Genomic DNA, 8,095 nt, shown 5'->3' on the forward strand with positions numbered 1-8,095 from the left:
TATATATATATATATATATATATATATATTCGTGTGTGTGTATATATATATATATATATATATATATATATATATTCGTGTGTGTGTATATATATATATATATATATATATATATATATATTCGTGTGTGTGTATATATATATATATATATATATATATATTCGTGTGTGTGTATATATATATATATATATATTCGTGTGTGTGTATATATATATATATATATATTCGTGTGTGTGTATATATATATATATATATATTCGTGTGTGTGTATATATATATATATATATATATTCGTGTGTGTGTATATATATATATATATATATTCGTGTGTGTGTATATATATATATATATATATTCGTGTGTGTGTATATATATATATATATATATTCGTGTGTGTGTATATATATATATATATATTCGTGTATGTATGTATATATATATATATATATATATATTCGTGTATGTATGTATATATATATATATATATATATATTCGTGTATGTATGTATATATATATATATATATATATTCGTGTATGTATGTATATATATATATATATATATATTCGTGTATGTATGTATATATATATATATATATATATTCGTGTATGTATGTATATATATATATATATATATATTCGTGTATGTATGTATATATATATATATATATATATTCGTGTATGTATGTATATATATATATATATATTCGTGTATGTATGTATATATATATATATATATTCGTGTGTGTGTGTATATATATATATATATATATATATATATATATATATTCGTGTGTGTGTGTATATATATATATATATATATATATATATATCCGTGTGTGTGTGTATATATATATATATATATATATATATATATATCCGTGTGTGTATGTATATATATATATATATATATTCGTGTATGTATGTATATATATATATATATATATATATATATATATATTCGTGTATGTGTATATATATATATATATATATATTCGTGTATGTGTATATATATATATATATATATATTCGTGTATGTGTGTGTATATATATATATATATATATATTCGTGTATGTGTGTGTATATATATATATATATATATATTCGTGTATGTGTGTGTATATATATATATATATATATATTCGTGTATGTGTGTGTATATATATATATATATATATTCGTGTATGTGTGTGTATATATATATATATATATATATTCGTGTATGTGTGTGTATATATATATATATATATATATTCGTGTATGTGTGTGTATATATATATATATATATATATTCGTGTATGTGTGTGTATATATATATATATATATATATTCGTGTATGTGTGTGTATATATATATATATATATATATTCGTGTATGTGTGTGTATATATATATATATATATATTCGTGTATGTGTGTGTATATATATTCGTGTATGTGTATATATATATATTCGTGTATGTGTATATATATATATATATATTCGTGTGTATGTGTATATATATATATATATATTCGTGTGTATGTGTATATATATATATATATATTCGTGTGTATGTGTATATATATATATATATATTCGTGTGTATGTGTATATATATATATATATTCGTGTGTATGTGTATATATATATATATATATTCGTGTGTATGTGTATATATATATATATATTCGTGTGTATGTGTATATATATATATATATTCGTGTGTATGTGTATATATATATATATATATTCGTGTGTATGTGTATATATATATATATATATTCGTGTGTATGTGTATATATATATATATATATTCGTGTGTATATAAACTGTTAGAAACTAGTTGAACCATCTGAAAACAGTATAAAACTGCCTAATGTTGTTCCAAACTTTTAAAATGCTTTAAACTGTCAAGAACTACTCCAAATGGCTAAAACCAGATGGAAATGTCTTAAAAATGTTCCAAACTGTTAGAAACTAGTTGAACCGTATGAAAACAGGTTGAAACTGCCTAATGTTCCAAACGTTCAAATCACATTAAACTGTTAAGACCTACTTGAAATGGCTGAAACAAGAAATGGCTTAAACTTGTTTCAGTTAGAAACTAGTTGAACCATCTAAAAACAGTATAAAACTGCCTCTTCTTTTTCCAAACGTACAAATCCCTTTTAAACTGTTAAGAACTACTTGAAATGGCTGAAACCAGATGGAAACGGCTTAAACTTTTTCCAAACTGTTAGAAACTAGTTGAACCATCTGAAAACAGTTAAAAACTGCCTCTTCTTTTTCCAAACGTACAAATCCCTTTTAAACTGTCAAGAACTCCTCCAAATGGCTAAAACCAGATGGAAATGTCTTAAACTTGTTCCAAACTGTTAGAAACTAGTTGAACCGCATGTAAACATGTTGAAACTGCCTAATCTTTTTCCAAACTTTTAAGCTGCTTTAAACCGTTAAGACCTACTTGAAATGTCTGAAACCAGATGGAAATGGCTTAATCGAGTTCCAAACTGTTAGAAACTAGTTGAACCGCATGTTAACAGTTTGACACCGCCCAGTCTTGTTCCAAACTTTTAAAATGCTTTAAACTGTCAAGAACTACTCCAAATGGTTAAACCAGATGGAAACGGCTTAAACTTGTTCCAAACTGTTAGAAACTAGTTGAACCATCTGAAAACAGTTAGAAACTGCCTCTTCTTTTTCCAAACTTTTAAAATGCTTTAAACTGTCAAGAACTACTCCAATGGCTAAAACCAGATGGAAATGTCTTAAACTTGTTCCAAACAGAAGCTAGTTGAACCGTATGAAAACAGGTTGAAACTGCCTAATGTTGTTCCAAACGTTCAAATCACATTAAACTGTTAAGACCCACTTGAAATGGCTGAAACAAGATGGATACGGCTTGAACTTGTTTCAAACAGAAACTAGTTGAACCATCTAAAAACAGTATAAAACTGCCTCTTCTTTTTCCAAACGTTTAAAAAACTTTAAACCGTTAAGACCTACTTGAAATGTCTGAAACCAGATGGAAATGGCTTAATCGAGTTCCAAACTGTTAGAAACTAGTTGAACCTTCTGAAAACATGTAGAAACTGCCTAATCTTGTTCCAAACTTTTAAGCTGCTTTAAACTGTCAAGAACTCCTCCAAATGGCTAAAACCAGATGGAAATGTCTTAAACTTGTTCCAAACTGTTAGAAACTAGTTGAACCGCATGTAAACAGTTTGAAATTGCCCAGTCTTGTTCCAAACTTTTAAAATGCTTTAAAATGTCAAGAACTACTCCAAATGGCTAAAACCAGATGGAAATGTCTTAAAAATGTTCCAAACTGTTAGAAACTAGTTGAACCGTATGAAAACAGGTTGAAACTGCCTAATGTTGTTCCAAACGTTCAAATCACATTAAACTGTTAAGACCTACTTGAAACCGTATGAACCATCTGAAAACAGTTAGAAACTGCCTCTTCTTTTTCCAAACTTTTAAAATGCTTTAAACTGTCAAGAACTACTCCAAATGGCTAAAACCAGATGGAAATGTCTTAAAAATGTTCCAAACTGTTAGAAACTAGTTGAACCGTATGAAAACAGGTTGAAACTGCCTAATGTTCCAAACGTTCAAATCACATTAAACTGTTAAGACCTACTTGAAATGGCTGAAACAAGAAATGGCTTAAACTTGTTTCAAACAGTTACAAACTAGTTGAACCATCTAAAAACAGTATAAAACTGCCTCTTCTTTTTCCAAATGTACAAATCCCTTTAAACTGTTAAGAACTACTTGAAATGGCTGAAACCAGATGGAAACGGCTTAAACTTGTTCCAAACTGTTAGAAACTAGTTGAACCATCTGAAAACAGTTAAAAACTGCCTCTTCTTTTTCCAAACGTACAAATCCCTTTTAAACTGTCAAGAACTACTCCAAATCGCTAAAACCAGATGGAAATGTCTTAAACTTGTTCCAAACTGTTAGAAACTAGTTGAACCGCATGTAAACAGTTTGAAATTGCCCAGTCATGTTCCAAACTTTTAAAATGCTTTAAAATGTCAAGAACTACTCCAAATGGCTAAAACCAGATGGAAATGTCTTAAAAATGTTCCAAACTGTTAGAAACTAGTTGAACCGTATGAAAACAGGTTGAAACTGCCTAATGTTGTTCCAAACGTTCAAATCACATTAAACTGTTAAGACCTACTTGAAACCGTATGAACCATCTGAAAACAGTTAGAAACTGCCTCTTCTTTTTCCAAACTTTTAAAATGCTTTAAACTGTCAAGAACTACTCCAAATGGCTAAAACCAGATGGAAATGTCTTAAAAATGTTCCAAACTGTTAGAAACTAGTTGAACCGTATGAAAACAGGTTGAAACTGCCTAATGTTCCAAACGTTCAAATCACATTAAACTGTTAAGACCTACTTGAAATGGCTGAAACAAGAAATGGCTTAAACTTGTTTCAAACAGTTACAAACTAGTTGAACCATCTAAAAACAGTATAAAACTGCCTCTTCTTTTTCCAAATGTACAAATCCCTTTAAACTGTTAAGAACTACTTGAAATGGCTGAAACCAGATGGAAACGGCTTAAACTTTTTCCAAACTGTTAGAAACTAGTTGAACCGTATGTAAACAGTTTGAAATCGCCCAGTCTTGTTCCAAACTTTTAAAATGCTTTAAACTGTCAAGAACTACTCCAAATGGCTAAAACCAGATGGAAATGTCTTATAAATGTTCCAAACTGTTAGAAATTAGTTGAACCGTATGAAAACAGGTTGACACTGCCTAATGTTCCAAACGTTCAAATCACATTAAACTGTTAAGACCTACTTGAAATGGCTGAAACAAGAAATGGCTTAAACTTGTTTCAAACAGTTAGAAACTAGTTGAACCATCTAAAAACAGTATAAAACTGCCTCTTCTTTTTCCAAACGTACAAATCCCTTTAAACAGTTAAGAACTACTTGAAATGGCTGAAACCAGATAGAAACGGCTTAAACTTGTTTCAAACAGAAACTAGTTGAACCATCTAAAAACAGTATAAAACTGCCTCTTCTTTTTCCAAACGTTTAAAAAACTTTAAACCGTTAAGACCTACTTGAAATGTCTGAAACCAGATGGAAATGTCTTAAAAATGTTCCAAACTGTTAGAAACTAGTTGAACCGTATGAAAACAGGTTGAAACTGCCTTATCTTGTTCCAAACGTTTAAATCGCTTTAAAATGTCAAGAACTAGTCGGAATGGCTGATACCAGATGGAAACGGCTTAAACTTGTTCCAAACTGTTAGAACATTAGGCAGTTGAACCATCTGAAAACAGTTAGAAACTGCCTCTTCTTTTTCCAAACTTTTAAAATGCTTTAAACTGTCAAGAACTACTCCAAATGGCTAAAACCAGATGGAAATGTCTTAAAAATGTTCCAAACTGTTAGAAACTAGTTGAACCGTATGAAAACAGGTTGAAACTGCCTAATGTTCCAAACGTTCAAATCACATTAAACTGTTAAGACCTACTTGAAATGGCTGAAACCAGATGGAAATGTCTTAAACTTGTTCCAAACTGTTAGAAACTAGTTGAACCGCATGTAAACAGTTTGAAATTGCCCAGTCTTGTTCCAAACTTTTAAAATGCTTTAAAATGTCAAGAACTACTCCAAATGGCTAAAACCAGATGGAAATGTCTTAAAAATGTTCCAAACTGTTAGAAACTAGTTGAACCGTATGAAAACAGGTTGAAACTGCCTAATGTTGTTCCAAACGTTCAAATCACATTAAACTGTTAAGACCTACTTGAAACCGTATGAACCATCTGAAAACAGTTAGAAACTGCCTCTTCTTTTTCCAAACTTTTAAAATGCTTTAAACTGTCAAGAACTACTCCAAATGGCTAAAACCAGATGGAAATGTCTTAAAAATGTTCCAAACTGTTAGAAACTAGTTGAACCGTATGAAAACAGGTTGAAACTGCCTAATGTTCCAAACGTTCAAATCACATTAAACTGTTAAGACCTACTTGAAATGGCTGAAACAAGAAATGGCTTAAACTTGTTTCAAACAGTTACAAACTAGTTGAACCATCTAAAAACAGTATAAAACTGCCTCTTCTTTTTCCAAATGTACAAATCCCTTTAAACTGTTAAGAACTACTTGAAATGGCTGAAACCAGATGGAAACGGCTTAAACTTGTTCCAAACTGTTAGAAACTAGTTGAACCATCTGAAAACAGTTAAAAACTGCCTCTTCTTTTTCCAAACGTACAAATCCCTTTTAAACTGTCAAGAACTACTCCAAATGGCTAAAACCAGATGGAAATGTCTTAAACTTGTTCCAAACTGTTAGAAACTAGTTGAACCGCATGTAAACAGTTTGAAATTGCCCAGTCTTGTTCCAAACTTTTAAAATGCTTTAAAATGTCAAGAACTACTCCAAATGGCTAAAACCAGATGGAAATGTCTTAAAAATGTTCCAAACTGTTAGAAACTAGTTGAACCGTATGAAAACAGGTTGAAACTGCCTAATGTTGTTCCAAACGTTCAAATCACATTAAACTGTTAAGACCTACTTGAAACCGTATGAACCATCTGAAAACAGTTAGAAACTGCCTCTTCTTTTTCCAAACTTTTAAAATGCTTTAAACTGTCAAGAACTACTCCAAATGGCTAAAACCAGATGGAAATGTCTTAAAAATGTTCCAAACTGTTAGAAACTAGTTGAACCGTATGAAAACAGGTTGAAACTGCCTAATGTTCCAAACGTTCAAATCACATTAAACTGTTAAGACCTACTTGAAATGGCTGAAACAAGAAATGGCTTAAACTTGTTTCAAACAGTTACAAACTAGTTGAACCATCTAAAAACAGTATAAAACTGCCTCTTCTTTTTCCAAATGTACAAATCCCTTTAAACTGTTAAGAACTACTTGAAATGGCTGAAACCAGATGGAAACGGCTTAAAAATGTTCCAAACTGTTAGAAACTAGTTGAACCGTATGAAAACAGGTTGAAACTGCCTAATGTTGTTCCAAACGTTCAAATCACATTAAACTGTTAAGACCTACTTGAAACCGTATGAACCATCTGAAAACAGTTAGAAACTGCCTCTTCTTTTTCCAAACTTTTAAAATGCTTTAAACTGTCAAGAACTACTCCAAATGGCTAAAACCAGATGGAAATGTCTTAAAAATGTTCCAAACTGTTAGAAACTAGTTGAACCGTATGAAAACAGGTTGAAACTGCCTAATGTTCCAAACGTTCAAATCACATTAAACTGTTAAGACCTACTTGAAATGGCTGAAACAAGAAATGGCTTAAACTTGTTTCAAACAGTTACAAACTAGTTGAACCATCTAAAAACAGTATAAAACTGCCTCTTCTTTTTCCAAATGTACAAATCCCTTTAAACTGTTAAGAACTACTTGAAATGGCTGAAACCAGATGGAAACGGCTTAAACTTTTTCCAAACTGTTAGAAACTAGTTGAACCGCATGTAAACAGTTTGAAATCGCCCAGTCTTGTTCCAAACTTTTAAAATGCTTTAAACTGTCAAGAACTACTCCAAATGGCTAAAACCAGATGGAAATGTCTTATAAATGTTCCAAACTGTTAGAAATTAGTTGAACCGTATGAAAACAGGTTGACACTGCCTAATGTTCCAAACGTTCAAATCACATTAAACTGTTAAGACCTACTTGAAATGGCTGAAACAAGAAATGGCTTAAACTTGTTTCAAACAGTTAGAAACTAGTTGAACCATCTAAAAACAGTATAAAACTGCCTCTTCTTTTTCCAAACGTACAAATCCCTTTAAACAGTTAAGAACTACTTGAAATGGCTGAAACCAGATAGAAACGGCTTAAACTTGTTTCAAACAGAAACTAGTTGAACCATCTAAAAACAGTATAAAACTGCCTCTTCTTTTTCCAAACGTTTAAAAAACTTTAAACCGTTAAGACCTACTTGAAATGTCTGAAACCAGATGGAAATGTCTTAAAAATGTTCCAAACTGTTAGAAACTAGTTGAACCGTATGAAAACAGGTTGAAACTGCCTTATCTTGTTCCAAACGTTTAAATCGCTTTAAAATGTCAAGAACTAGTCGGAATGGCTGATACCAGATGGAAACGG

The sequence above is a fragment of the Telmatherina bonti genome, assembly GCF_933228915.1.
Source record: "Telmatherina bonti genome assembly, chromosome: 3".
NCBI classification, from domain to species: Eukaryota; Metazoa; Chordata; class Actinopteri; order Atheriniformes; family Telmatherinidae; genus Telmatherina; species Telmatherina bonti.